General features: G+C 37.6%; 1 long non-coding RNA gene and 12 other non-coding genes across 13 annotated transcripts in view; 12 read left to right on the forward strand and 1 right to left on the reverse strand.

The window, feature by feature from the left end:
• Positions 1 to 14399, forward strand: part of LOC143207599 (uncharacterized) — a 124695-nt gene that overhangs the window by 25610 nt on the left and 84686 nt on the right. The window contains exon 3 of the long non-coding RNA XR_013008697.1: positions 11814 to 11847. This is a non-coding gene — a long non-coding RNA (uncharacterized LOC143207599). The remainder of the gene's footprint in view (positions 1 to 11813; positions 11848 to 14399) is intronic.
• Trnaq-cug (transfer RNA glutamine (anticodon CUG)) lies at positions 2117 to 2188 on the forward strand. Its single transcript has one exon. It is a non-coding gene; the product is annotated as a tRNA-Gln (tRNA).
• On the forward strand, positions 2280 to 2351 carry Trnaq-uug (transfer RNA glutamine (anticodon UUG)). Its single transcript has one exon. It is a non-coding gene; the product is annotated as a tRNA-Gln (tRNA).
• Positions 2443 to 2514, forward strand: Trnaq-cug (transfer RNA glutamine (anticodon CUG)). Its single transcript has one exon. It is a non-coding gene; the product is annotated as a tRNA-Gln (tRNA).
• Trnaq-cug (transfer RNA glutamine (anticodon CUG)) lies at positions 2606 to 2677 on the forward strand. Its single transcript has one exon. It is a non-coding gene; the product is annotated as a tRNA-Gln (tRNA).
• On the forward strand, positions 2769 to 2840 carry Trnaq-uug (transfer RNA glutamine (anticodon UUG)). The gene has a single exon. It is a non-coding gene; the product is annotated as a tRNA-Gln (tRNA).
• Positions 2932 to 3003, forward strand: Trnaq-cug (transfer RNA glutamine (anticodon CUG)). The gene has a single exon. It is a non-coding gene; the product is annotated as a tRNA-Gln (tRNA).
• Trnaq-uug (transfer RNA glutamine (anticodon UUG)) lies at positions 3095 to 3166 on the forward strand. The gene has a single exon. It is a non-coding gene; the product is annotated as a tRNA-Gln (tRNA).
• On the forward strand, positions 3249 to 3320 carry Trnaq-cug (transfer RNA glutamine (anticodon CUG)). The gene has a single exon. It is a non-coding gene; the product is annotated as a tRNA-Gln (tRNA).
• Trnaq-uug (transfer RNA glutamine (anticodon UUG)) lies at positions 3700 to 3771 on the forward strand. The gene has a single exon. It is a non-coding gene; the product is annotated as a tRNA-Gln (tRNA).
• Positions 3858 to 3929, forward strand: Trnaq-uug (transfer RNA glutamine (anticodon UUG)). Its single transcript has one exon. It is a non-coding gene; the product is annotated as a tRNA-Gln (tRNA).
• Trnaq-cug (transfer RNA glutamine (anticodon CUG)) lies at positions 4014 to 4085 on the forward strand. Its single transcript has one exon. It is a non-coding gene; the product is annotated as a tRNA-Gln (tRNA).
• On the reverse strand, positions 4755 to 4848 carry Trnay-gua (transfer RNA tyrosine (anticodon GUA)). The gene is made up of 2 exons: positions 4812 to 4848; positions 4755 to 4790 (listed from the first exon to the last, which is right to left on the reverse strand). It is a non-coding gene; the product is annotated as a tRNA-Tyr (tRNA).

Consider the following 14399-nt stretch of genomic DNA (forward strand, 5'->3'; position numbering starts at 1 on the left):
GTCCCAGCGCAGAGAACCGCGCCTAAACGTGTCCTCCAATTACTGAATTAATTAAACGCAAGGCAACCCCTCGATCGGGCCTGAATCATCCTCGGGTCGGGATCCGATTCAACAATAACACTTGCTCTGTCGGCTGTCATCCTGGCTGACGTAGCCCCACCTACCGAGCGTAACAGCGCGCGTTGCTCGATCCGCTCGGCGCACAAGTGCGCGCCGCGCCGGGCTCTCCTGTCAGTCAAGGATCAGCGAACCGTAAGGAGGGCCATTGTACACGCGGAAAAGTATAACAGAGAAATGGAATCGAGGGTGTTGCGGTCCGGGAGCCCGGGAACACGGGAGTCCGGGAACCCAGGAGCCTAGGAACCCGGGTGTGGTTCCTGGCCGAGGGGTCAAACCGGCCAGTACACGCGCGCGCCAGTCCGCGAGGGGGCGGTCTGATTGGATGTCAGCTAAGAACACGTCAAATCGAAGAATATGCTTTGACTTGAAATTAATTTGAGTGGTTTCCAGGGTGACGCGCGACCACGTCGCACCGCCACACTGCTTCCCCGAGTCACTGGACCGCGATCACGATGATTGCTTCATCGTGTGAGACGTAGTCACGGTAATGATACTATAAACGATTAACCTTCTCATTCATACAGTCGAATATACGTCGGGTACATGGTTGCTCGGATAACCGACGAGTTCGTGTTGAAATTGTTGAAATAAAACAGTTCTGGAAAGAACTCAAAATCCAAGAATTGTTGCGGTGTCGTATCCGCTGTTAAAATGTGATGTATGCGTCACCAGTTGAAATGACGATCGGCAGTCGAACTGACGATCGGCACGACGTGCGAGTGCGTAGGATGTGAATTGTGTTGGATTGTTAGTAACAATGCGTTAGCTAGAAAGCAAAATTGAATTAAGTTACGTGTGAGAATCACTGGCTGTGACAATACACCAGATGTCAGGGGACCCATGGGCCTGTGAGTGTTTCGTATACCTAACTGCCAGGGTAAGAAACAGAACGCAGCCCTGGTCCTTTATCTCAAGTGGACAACGGACTTTTCCACGTTGCCTTTCCGTTTTCTTTTTCTTTTCACTTCGAGTATAGCCTTCAACTCGACACGACGTCCTTCCAAAGTCAGTCAAATAAACTAGTGTTTATAAAGAATATACTGTTTGGTTACTGGAGTTATGGGCACAGTGAACGTTTTTCTATATTATTAACTGTGTGTTTTAAAACTGTAAGTGACAGACGATTAATATAGTTATTGCAAAATTATAGTGTGATAGTGTTTAAGAAAGTACTGTGACTAAGTAAGGTTAGGCATCTTATTATTGAACTATATATACATATATGTATATAACTCTATATCTAGTGTACATTATTCAGTTTCTATTTGTATTTAAGTGTTAGTTTAATATAATATGTATAATACTACATAAATATGTATAATACTTCCACCTCCTGCTCTTATTTGTTGTTTTCGTATGTAAAGGTCGCCTGAAAAATGATTAGTTTAGCAGTTGTCTGAATTTAAATATTATAAAGGAAATCTTGGATAGAGAATAAAGTTTTTACGCAGAAGCTTTGCGTACATTGATCGATGTGAAGGAATTGTAGTCTTCTTAGCAATATTTAAATTAAAGTAACTCTTGAAGCAATCATTTCTCGATATAGCATAATACTTTTTTATAGGGGATAAAAACTTTATCGATTGGTGCATTAAAAAAATATATAGTTCCATTCAAAAAATCAAAGTTGACCTTCATAAATCCTTGACTCGTTCCCTACGAAAGCACTAGTAACATCAGTATGTGCACTTCTTGAAACCATTTAATTTCCATGTAAATATTTCCCGCTACGAGCCCTGCACTGACCGCAGACAGTCCCAGTAAACGTGGGTGTATATGGATGATTACAGAACATGTTCGATAAATTGAATGATAAAAATGTTTTTAATGAGAAGATGTGTGGTTAAGTAATCAGCGCTCTGGACTCCGAATTTAACGATTCGAGTTCAAATCTCGGTGGCACCTGATTTTTGCTCCACAGCTGGTTATTGAATATTATAAACTTTGTCAATTGGCCACACGCTAACAGTGTTCATCGGGAATTGTTTAAACAAGAGGTTCCATGGTGTAATGGTCAGCACTCTGGACTCTGAATCCAGCGATCCGAGTTCAAATCTCGGTGGAACCTGATTTTTGCATTTCTGTTACTTACAGAATGTTTTAAATCTTGTCAGTAGCGTAGACATTAACAATGTGCTTCGAGAAATGTTTAAACAAGAGGTTCCATGGTGTAATGGTCAGCACTCTGGACTTTGAATCCAGCGATCCGAGTTCAAATCTCGGTGGAACCTGATTTTTGCATTTCTGTTATTTACAGAATGTTTTAAATCTTGTCAGTAGCGTAGACATTAACAATGTGCTTCGAGAAATGTTTAAACAAGAGGTTCCATGGTGTAATGGTCAGCACTCTGGACTCTGAATCCAGCGATCCGAGTTCAAATCTCGGTGGAACCTGATTTTTGCATTTCTGTTATTTACAGAATGTTTTAAATCTTGTCAGTAGCGTAGACATTAACAATGTTCATCGGGAATTGTTTAAATAAGAGGTTCCATGGTGTAATGGTCAGCACTCTGGACTCTGAATCCAGCGATCCGAGTTCAAATCTCGGTGGAACCTGATTTTTGCATTTCTGTTATTTACAGAATGTTTTAAATCTTGTCAGTAGCGTAGACATTAACAATGTGCTTCGAGAAATGTTTAAACAAGAGGTTCCATGGTGTAATGGTCAGCACTCTGGACTTTGAATCCAGCGATCCGAGTTCAAATCTCGGTGGAACCTGATTTTTGCATTTCTGTTACTTACAGAATGTTTTAAATCTTGTCAGCAGTATAGACATTAACAATGTGCTTCGAGAAATGTTTAAACACGAGGTTCCATGGTGTAATGGTCAGCACTCTGGACTCTGAATCCAGCGATCCGAGTTCAAATCTCGGTGGAACCTGATTTTTGCATTTCTGTTATTTACAGAATGTTTTAAATCTTCTCAGTAGCGTAGACATTAACAATGTGCTTCGAGAAATGTTTAAACAAGAGGTTCCATGGTGTAATGGTCAGCACTCTGGACTTTGAATCCAGCGATCCGAGTTCAAATCTCGGTGGAACCTTTGCTTTTTATACTTTCGTGGCAAAAATATTGAAGTGAAATTTGCAAATGCTGAAAAATATGAAGCAACCTCGGATTCAGATGGTTCCATGGTGTAATGGTTAGCACTCTGGACTCTGAATCCAGCGATCCGAGTTCAAATCTCGGTGGGACCTACGTTTTTTTTATTACTGAAACATTAATAACAATTTCATAATAATTGAAAAACTGAAAGATGTATTAGCATTGTTATTTTTACATTTAAAGATGTCTATTATCCCTTCGTCTTTTAACTAGAATCAACAATGAGTGTTTTTAAATCATTTTCAAATAAACATTTTTTTCATATGTCAGTGATTTTCGAATTCTAATGAATTATAAATTTTGTAATTTAAATAAACAATTATATTAGAGATCTTGAAGACCTATATTGTACGTCATTTTGCATTGTCAGCTTTGGAGTTAAATAATACAGTCGGAGACAATTATAAATAGACTTATTATAAGTATAATAATGTTCTAAGTGTGTTCTCATTCAGCAGGCAACGACCGCAAGGTTCCATGGTGTAATGGTTAGCACTCTGGACTTTGAATCCAGCGATCCGAGTTCAAATCTCGGTGGAACCTTTTTCGTTTTTTGTAGTGGCACGTATTATTAAGATGTGTACGTATGTACACGATACAGTCGTATATAAGTCGACGGTACGTCAAGAGGTTCCATGGTGTAATGGTTAGCACTCTGGACTTTGAATCCAGCGATCCGAGTTCAAATCTCGGTGGAACCTGCACCTTTTTTTTAAGACTTCTCTAATATTTTGGGAGCGGCATCCACTCAACGAAAGGGGTAAGAAAAACTACCCCTTTCAAGAGGTCCCATGGTGTAATGGTTAGCACTCTGGACTCTGAATCCAGCGATCCGAGTTCAAATCTCGGTGGGACCTTCTACTTTTTGAATTGATTTTTTTTTCAAATCTCTATCATGATAAATCTATTGATGACTTGGGACACCGTGTGCTAACATTTTTTTTTAAATGTGCGCCAAAAATACAGAAAGAAAAAACAATTCTCTTCTTCATTCACTTTTGTTTATAAGCTTACGTTTCTACTTTTTGAATGTACTTTTCTGCATTGTAATTGTGATTAATTCATCATTACCAGAGTGGTTTATTGAAACATTCTTTTACCCAATGACTACGAATATAATAACATCAATATAATTCTGTTCTTTGCTTACTGCCATAGTTTGGAATTTAGTTCACCATGCTAAGCTCTGGTATAAAAGTAAATATTGCTAAATATACATTGCCTAAAAATAGTTCTCGCTGGTTTTAAAATAACCACTCATGTCTCGTTTTCTGTACATTTTCTACTAGTGTATTTTTATTATAGAACATTGCTTTTATTAATAATTAATAAGTCTAATAATTTACAAACAAAATGATAATTTTTGTAGTTAATTTCCAATCTTGATAGATTACCGATTAAGAAATATATCATATCTATCATTTATAATTCAAAATATTTGATAAAATTTGTCAAAATATAGAATTTAATGCGTCCAGTATATTTTTGTTTAAATAAAACCAAAATATCGCGGAGAAGAAAAAAATTCCTTCGAGCCGGATTCGAACCAGCGACCTATGGATGTCCGTACGCAATCATTCCAACTACAGTCCACCGCTCTACCAACTGAGCTATCGAAGGATTTGGAAGATGCTCCGTAGTAATTATATATATACTGAAAACAATAAAACTTAGTGAAACTATATTTATTAATCAAATATTATTAACACTGAATAAAAAATAAATAATCCAAACGAAAATTCAAAAGAAAATGAACTTCTTTTACGACTAGTATGTTGTATTCGTTAAGATATTAGATAGGGAAATGCTTTATTATTAGTAAACCCGACGAAAAATGTGGCTTTAGGTGGCTTTTGATGTACACAATGATGGTAAATGAATTGTTGCTAAGTACCACAATAGAATGAATACTGAATGATAAGGATATTGTTTAGAACGTTTTTCGTAAAATGATTAACTAATTCTCAGCTTTTATAAACTCATAATATGTTAAAATATTGGTGGCTGTTTTATTAAATTATTATTTCAAATCTATGACCATCTAAGTATTCCAAAACAAATCTAAATAACCTTTAGAGTTCATCGATGCCACATTAGTAAATATTTAGACTAATGGAGCTATCTCCGATTTGGATGACTTGAAGTATGTTGTCAAGGCCGTCATTTTAAGTTTCTTTTAGTTTTTGAAATTCTCTAACAAGATTGAATATCTGCGACTTTCGTCATTATGTGGAATTCTTGAAATGATTAATGCAACGTTAACCGACATGGATGAAATTTGATTATTTTTCTGTATGTACTGACAACATATTTCAAGGTCACCTAAACCCGAATGTAGCTTTATTATTCTAAATATTCACCGCGATATTGATTGTCATCTTATTTGACAGTTGCGTTTATTCACGAAGTCTTTATCATTTCCAGCAAATAAACAACCGATGCTCTGTCATCAGGTGATTTGATCATTGTCTGCGGTTTTTCGCGCAGTCAACATCTTAGCGAGTGACACGGATGATCGCGGTCGATGCGGTTTAATCTTTTGTTTCGCCAGAGAACCCGCGATACAGTTATCACTTATTTACGACGTCTCGAGGCGACGAGCAAAAAAGAATTGCGTGTCAAAGCCGACCGGTGCCGAGCATCGTGAAATTTTTATACCCGTAGAATCCTCTCTATCTCGCCATGCACGCCAATCACCATCAAGGCATCGTAGCTTTCCGTGTTTCATGGCCCGATACAGTTTACATAAAACTATAAAATTATGGTCGTAGCCGAAAACCCCTAAGAGGAGAGCGAGAGGATTTCCATGGAACGTAGACAGGCGTCCGCTGGAGCTAGAGCCGAAGCTGAAGCTGGCACAGAGAGAGGGAGAGGTGGATGGAAAGCTATATCGTAAAGTCGATGGGGTATTTTTACATGAAGTCATTAAACCCGGTTTACTGCGAAACAAAGTGCCCCCTCAGCTCTCTGTCTCCCCCACTCCGAGTTGCGCCGCTTAATTACTCCTCATCGCCGAATTAAGGAGCTGGATCGCACTCTGGTTTAATGAGAGACGAATGTTTAATGAGCGATCCACGTCCTCCTGTTTGTAGATCCCACGACAGTTTTCACGGTGTAAAGGAAATTGTGCGGTACCGTCCTTTCCATGTAAACATCGAGTAAATCGTGTTTCGCTTGCCAGACATGTACATGGACGACTGAACCCTTTGCTGCTTAATGCTGAAAGTGCAAGTCTATCAATATCACTAATTTCGCATTTTATATCAAAATTAAGAACATATCTAAATAAACTTATTCAATTTTCCACGAAAATACATTCCATTATGGATCATTCTTTACCTTTTTTTAAGAAATACTATATTCATAATGTGTATTAGATAGATTACCATTATTATATTTTCTTACTTATTTAATTTTCCACAAAAATACATTCCATTAAGAATTATTCTTTACTTTTTTTAAAGGAATACTATATATATTCATATAATGTGTATAAGTTAGATTACCATTATTATATTTTCTTACTTATTTAATTTTCAACAGAAATATATTGCATTAAGGATCATTCTTCATTTTTATTTTTAAGAAATACTATATTTATAATTAGTATTAGATAGATTATCATTATTAGAATACTACTTCTGATGCAAATGAAAATTCTAAAGATAGAAATGTATTCGCGGAATTGATAGAATCTTGATGGGCTATGTAGAGGTCCGGGTTCCTTTTCTCAGAAAAATTCCCTGATAGATCCATTTATGTGACCGACTTTGTCTCTCCGTTACCCTCCATCCTATCGTACCTAAAACGGGAACAAGTGGAACTTTCCAGGTCATGGTCAGACGAGAAGAATCGCCGAAACTGTTTCAGTACTTTCATTTCACTTGTTTTTTTTCGAGATCTGGGTCGCAGGGATCTCAATAGAATATTCGCGCTGACCTCGAAGATTATTTAGGTAATAGATACCATGGATTACCTTCAAACTGCAAATGGAAGATCTAACAAAGTAATTTTTCTGACAAATAGCGTCTCTAGAATTTCTATGTAATATCTCCGAGTGCTTCTTGTTATCGAAACGAAAGATTTTCAAATAAAAATTGTAGGTCGAGGTTTCACATAAACTACGAAAATCTCCACAGTCAGAAATTATTCTTTTTTGCCAATATTTCCACATGGATATTTCTTACATTGACATGTAGTTGTGCTGTCGGCCGAGTAATTATTTACAATAGCGGATTCCTCACCGATTTCAATGACCTTGACATATGTTATTAAGGTCATCTTATTAAAGTCATTTGCGGTATGACAATTGAATTGCTTTTGAAATGCAAAGACATGCTGTACAAGCTACGAAATTATTTGATTTAACACTAAACAAAACGCAATAATTAATCAAATTAAGTGATGACATACCGGAAGGAGGCTACTTATAGAGCAAGGAAATCTAAAGTGGTTTTGCTGCGTAATAACGCTCGTCCGCATTCCAATTTAAATACAAAACAATCTATCTTTAAACTGAACTGTGATTTTCTTGTGCTTGTGAATACCGCTTGTTTTGAAGGATAAAGATAGTATGCATGGATTTTTGGAAGCAGCATTACTAAAGGGTCTCCTATTAAGAGGTGTCATTTTAAATTTCGCGCTATTATTTATTTGTGAAGATTAGAGTTGTCACTCTTCGCGCGCGTGCGACACGTGGTTAGTAAAATTTAAAAAAAAATGGTAAAGAACAGCGTTTTTTGTCATTTAAAATAACACCTCTTAATGGAAGACGTTTGATGTTTTTTATAATTAGAAATATAATATACAATTAATTGTCTTGTGCCAGTAATATGCGTGTTTCAAGGTCTTGTATTTTTGTGACATTCTATCTGTTTGTTTTATCAATCTACCATTCTGTTAGGTGCTTTTAAAATTCTACTTAACATTTTAGTTCAGTTTTCTTTTTACCAAGAATTTGATTTCGCTTTTCTGCTTGTTTTATTTACGTTGGCCATGGCATTTTCGCGCGTACATTAAAATCCGCCTAAAACGTTCGAAGCGAGCGAAGTAAAAGCGGGGAACACGGAACGAGAGATCGTATAAGACGACGTTGTTAAACCTTCCGTAGACAAACAATTTTTAAGAGGCAGTTAAATAGCGACATTGTGCGCTCCATCATGGTAATCATTCGATACGGAAGAGGGGCCATTTCCGGAGCCATCTGCGACGCTACAATCCGGAGGTGACTCGTTTTTTACGCGGTGCACACTTTCGACTGCAAAGACAAATTTCGCGTCTTATTTAAACGTTCCCCTGCTCGACAGATTCCTTTCGCGTGGTCCCCCGTGCAAGACGAGAGGAGGGACGGTATCTAATATCGTTTTTACGATATAAGTTCGGGGGTGTGTCGCGGAGTCGCGAAGGGTTACGCCTCAAATGCGTGCTTTCGAATAGGACGAATTATAATTGACGCGACGGCCGTAAATCTCGAATATTTTGGGGCTTTACTGCGAAAAGGACGAAATTGGCTCAAGAGGCTCCGCCTATTAAAAATATGCAAAGTTTCCGCGCGACCGAGTGACGCAAGCCTCTTCTCGCTTAGCGTTGGTTTTATCGTCGGCTCAAGTGATCCATAAATTTCAGGAGCTGATCGAATCGGCTCTGTTCGTTTTGTAAAATGGCACAAGCAAACATATCTGTATAACGTACAGTAGAACGTCAATTATCCGAACTTCAATTTTCCGAACCAGTGAAGCCTCTGAGTTTATGATCTTCATATAATAATGAAAGATGCCTTAAGTCGCAAGTAATACAGGGTGGCCCAAAAAGTAACTAGACCATTTTAAAATGGAACAATTCTTTAGGCAACTCTAATTTCTTCAGTTAAAATTTGAGTTGCTGTTACCATATTGTACTATGAGGGACAAAAATATTCGCACACTTTTTACGGAAAGGATTACCTTTCTTGTAATTGGATTAAACGACTTCAGCTTTTTGAGACGTTAGAAGTTTATTGAGAAATGCATAAAAAAATTATTTAAAAATTTTTATTGGTCGAAATTGCCACCAAAAAAGTAAAAATCAAAATGTTGGACTTTATTATCCGAGTCTATAATGAAAAAGTCTTTGCAGATCTAATAAGTGATATGTAAATTTACATACACATCTAGATACACATAATTTACTTAGATTTTAGGTTTTAAATTTTACTCAGGTTTTGAATTTTTTAAAAAGTTAAACATCTCGACTTTCATTTCCTAATAAAGTTAATTCTTCTAACATCTTAGAAAATTCAAGTAATATAGTCCCATTTAACCCCTTGCACTACGCGATTTATTTTAAAATTACAATGATCAGAACTTTCTTTGGTGTTCATAATTTACTAGGGAAAAAAGAAAATTGACACATATTTATTGTATACCCACGTGTGCTCCAATGGCTAAATATTGATTAGAATAAAACCGAATTTTTTTATGTAGATGGAATTAATAACATATGTACATGCTTAGCAAATTCTGTTCGAACTCTTCATCATGAGTTTAACTCGATATTATAGTACAAGGTGCTGAAGAAGTTTTCTCTTTTTGAAGGGTGTGCATCACTGTACCTACATTGTACATTATCAGAAACGAAGAAACAAATAACAGCGACACACCGTTCAATTTTCACAGCGGAAGGGTCACCGTATTCTTTAGTAAACTAAACTGAAAACTGATTTCCTGTGCTGTTCCTGTATAAACGAAAAAGTCCGGACGACCGTTTTTCGTCGGTAAAAGCGACGGCGTATAAACGACGGGGGTGGCGAAGTTACTTTATGTCCCGATTTAAGGAATACGCCGTGGCCATAAACCATAAAGATTCCAGTCATAACTCGAACGGTATCGCATTTTATTTAATTGCCCCCGCGGCACACTCCGCGGGGCGAGTGGTGGGGCAGCCTCGCGTGCATAATATTATTTATTGCCGAAGAAGCTGTTAAACTTTAATGCCGCTCGAGCGAGCACCGCTCTCAAAATTAAACGCGATAAAATGTTTGTTATCCAATCGAGTCGCGGCTTAATGTCTCTTTGCCCAGACCTCCCTCACACCGAGAGCCCCTCAAGTTCAGCGAGAATCGTCTCGCTATCTCGCGGATAAGACTGCCCGTCTCTCGAAAGATCGCTTTACAGCCACGTTCAGAGTTTCGGGACTATAGTTGGATTAGAATCTGCTGGCCGAGGGCAACCAGCGAAGAATTATGACCGCTATAGCGTTTCACTTCCCGTTAGTGGACGTTCATCCAATATTTATACGACCTCGTATTTCGTTCCAAAGGTTTCAGGACAATTGTTGGTAATTTTTCTGAAATTATCCGACCGTTTCACTAACACTGTGAATGGCTTTAACATTAATGTGTATATTTTCGAAGTGAAAACTTCTTTAGGCGCACCGCGTACACAATTGCTGGGCAGTGAATGAGTCTGATCCGTTACGCTCCGAGATGAAACGGTATTCGGTTAAACAGGGGGGGGGGCGAGTGCAATTGCAATAGAAGCTTCACTTCGGTCGTACGCTCTTATGCGCACTTTATTAGTGTGTGTGTTTTTTTAATTATATGCTCTCATACTATTGTAGTTAGATCAGTTCTGTTTCATAGAAAACGTGAATGAGTTGAATCTTAATATACTCGACGGCTAAAACTATTTATGCAAGTACTGACATTAAGTTATATATTATAGTGGCGTCACCATACTGCTTACTTATTATTGTACTTAATTACAGTATGTATTGTCAGAATTTTCAGTGGTTATTAGATCAAGTATACATATGTACGTACATATGTAGTTGTGGCGTCTACCTCCTACGTTCGTCAGCAGATGGACAATTAGTCTCATCTTCCCCTCTACTACCTGATCCGTCACCGATATCGTCCTTAACCGTCCTTACGATATCCCCACATCTAAGGCAGGATTTGCTAAACAGGGCCTATATAGACTGACTATACAGTTCCTGTGCTAACCTGTATAATACATATACATATAATAATCAAAAGTTAGGTAAGATTCTCTTAAAGTACTAATATATTATACATATAGTAGTAACAATAAGTGCAATAGGACCCTTTAGTCTAGTAGTTCGACAAAATTTTATTTTGTTACATTCTTTGATTGCTTTATGTTTATGTACCTCCTTGTAAATATTGCATTTAATGTGACACAATAAATTTTGATAAATTGTGACCTTCCTCCTCTAATTTAACTTTTCGAAACAATATGAATAATTACAAATGAAGTGAATGAATTACAATGAAAGTATAAATTGCAATTAAATAAAAAAAGTATAATTACAATTAGAATGAAATTACAATGAAACAAAATGAAAATAAAGTAAACTTTATTAATGAGAATTTTCTATTCAAAGTATTAATGGAAAATTATACAGCCTACACAAGTTGAATAAATCCATATTACATAAATTGAATAAATTCTCCATACTATATTGTATTAATAAGTTTCTACGTCTTTGCTATATTTATTTCGAAAATTACTTAAATAGACTCTTTATATCCCGATAGAATTGAACGAATCGATTTTTTAATATCTTGTTTCTTTTTTTCATTCCAGGATTCTAATGCAGCTTTCTCTTCCCAAACAAGTGGTGAGTAAACAACCAGTTGACAAGTCCAGTGACCGTGGAAATGCCGAGCGTTCCCACGGGTAGTAATCTGTTTCCTAGCTAGGTAGGATCGTTTTGTACGTGACGGTTTTTTTATAATTTCAACAATTTCCATAAATGAATCTCCAATTTTCGAAATGATAAAAATCTTCCGCAATGTGGAACACAATTACGACAGTCACTTTTTATCATCAAGATAATCATTTGTATTTTAAAATTACTTTGAATTGCTTAGAAACATTAGATACCACGTACAAAAAGACTATTCGCGACGGATAGATTCTTTAGGCGAAGCAAATTAACTTATATTACTTTCACGAGTACTGCACATTTATTAGAGTACCTTTCCCATTATATCGGAACTTTGCTTTGTCGAAAGGGTCGTCCGAGGGTTTATAAATATTTTCATGCAGATCCTGAACAAATAAATCAATATCTTTATTAAATCTTGCTCGGTTTCTTTTTGTTCGACAATAACATTTCATCACCCTTTACAATAATTAAATATTTGATTTGTAAATTAACATTATATTTTGAATTAAAAGTAGAGCCATTTTGCAATAATACCAGAACATTAGCCCGTACAAAATCTAACGTATTCTTTTAGTTAGGATTTTCAGGATACATATTGAGATTCCTTGTTCGTTGCACGAATCCTTTTGCGTGCCCAGGTGCTACGCGGGAGGGTGAGAGCAATGGGCACATGGAATATTGTTTTAATCATATGTATGGCGACTGGCAATGATTAGTGTATCGTGCACGACGCATTTTCCACTTGTGTTTGTGTGTGTTGTTAGGGAGTGGAATTGCGTCGGTTGTTTAAACTATTCAGTAACGCATATTCCTGTTGATCTGCTACATGGATCTTCGTGGAACGTGCAATATTCAGAATTAAACGTAATTTAATTCAGTGTCAATTCAGTCAATTTGTTATTTCAATTTATTGATTGATTTCGCAATGATCACTGCCATTGTCAGTCGATTTCAAGAAAACTGGTATGTACCTTAGAGTGTGCTTGTGTGAGATTCCAACGTTAGGGTGTCGGAGGCGTCCCGGGACGTCCTCCCTAGGTGTTAGGATATTGCACCCTGGCGTCTGTCTGGGGACCGTGTAGCGAGTGTGTTGGAGAGCATGTGTCTTTCGCCATTTTTTAAATATAGGACTAGGTAGGTAGGTAGCTTACCTCCTTGGTGTGACTGTTCGTTCTAAGTACGTAGGGACCGGGGCTGGCTAGCGCTTTATCTTTCGTCAGTGACTGGAAGAGCCTGAAGTTTCGTCTCGAAGCTAAATCGAACGAGGCATGACGTTCGAATGGATGCTTCGTGCTCGATTCTTCCTGCTCGTGTAGCTTTTCGCGGACGCGCGCGAATTAGGGTTTCGAAACGTTGCGCACCTGCTCGATTGCACCAGCGGAACGACCGGCTTCTCCCGAAACTTGTAGTTCGTTTCGGAAGTCGTTGATCATTTTCACTGCGAGCACGTTTAGGGTTTCAGTTGTTTGGTGGACCGCCGAAGAAAAAGAAGAGGTTATATGCCGAAGTGGCCCCGACAAAATGTCGCTCAAGAGGGCAACTACAATGGCCTCGCATTTTCGGATGCGAAGTCATTTCGTTACTACCTTGTCACTATACTCGTATGTAGAAATAGTAGTTGTAGAAGTAGTTAGTTGTACATATGGGCAGGCCTCGCCGCTCCAAGGATTACCGAGATGGGCACGTCCGCGATTTGCAGTAGTGTTGCATTAATTGTTTTTGAACAGAGGTCACAGTGTTAGCGTTGCGGGATAATCGCCATTTCCATAATGTTCATAATAGATTATTTAGGGTGTAGCGTTGCGAATGAAATTTAGCGAGTCCCTTTCCCACTTTGATTGCTGCTTGAAGCAATATTTATGATATACCAATTTTATAACAGTTTGAAGTTCATATAGCTGTTTTGCAGAAAATCTAAAGTAGTCTTTTGGATCCTCTGTTCGTTGAATTAGCGTTGCGCAGTAAAAGGATCGCGTTTGCGTTCGAATCTTTCGATATTTCAGGCGCCCATGCTCCAGCTACAACGGAGTACTGCAAAAGTGGTCGCAGTCGAAATGGCTGCCCGGTGTAGTGTTGGAATTCGCGATTTCGAGTAGTGTTGCGAGAGCATCACAACGGGTTGACTAAGTGGGTGGGTGGGTCCTCCTCGCAGAAATTTCTACATGGCGAAATACGGACAATCGATATGATTCTCGATTTCTAATATTTTGTTTCGTAAAGATAACACCTCTATAAAATATTAAAAATCGCATCGAGCTAATGCCTGTGAAAATGAAAAATTTCTTCGACATGATTTCGAACTTTTAGCTTTAAGCCTTATGGTTCTATTTCACAGTTAAAACATGTTATCGAGTCAGTTTTCTTCGAGTTGACGATAACATATTTTTCCATATGCTCCTATGACGAAGTACCATCTTATACCTTTAATTTAAAAATATACCTTCGGTAGAAATTCCTTTTTGTCGATTGTAGCTTACTGAATTAACTTTTCATTAATGTTT

This window comes from Lasioglossum baleicum, chromosome 3 (assembly GCF_051020765.1).
Source record: "Lasioglossum baleicum chromosome 3, iyLasBale1, whole genome shotgun sequence".
Lineage (NCBI taxonomy): Eukaryota > Metazoa > Arthropoda > Insecta > Hymenoptera > Halictidae > Lasioglossum > Lasioglossum baleicum.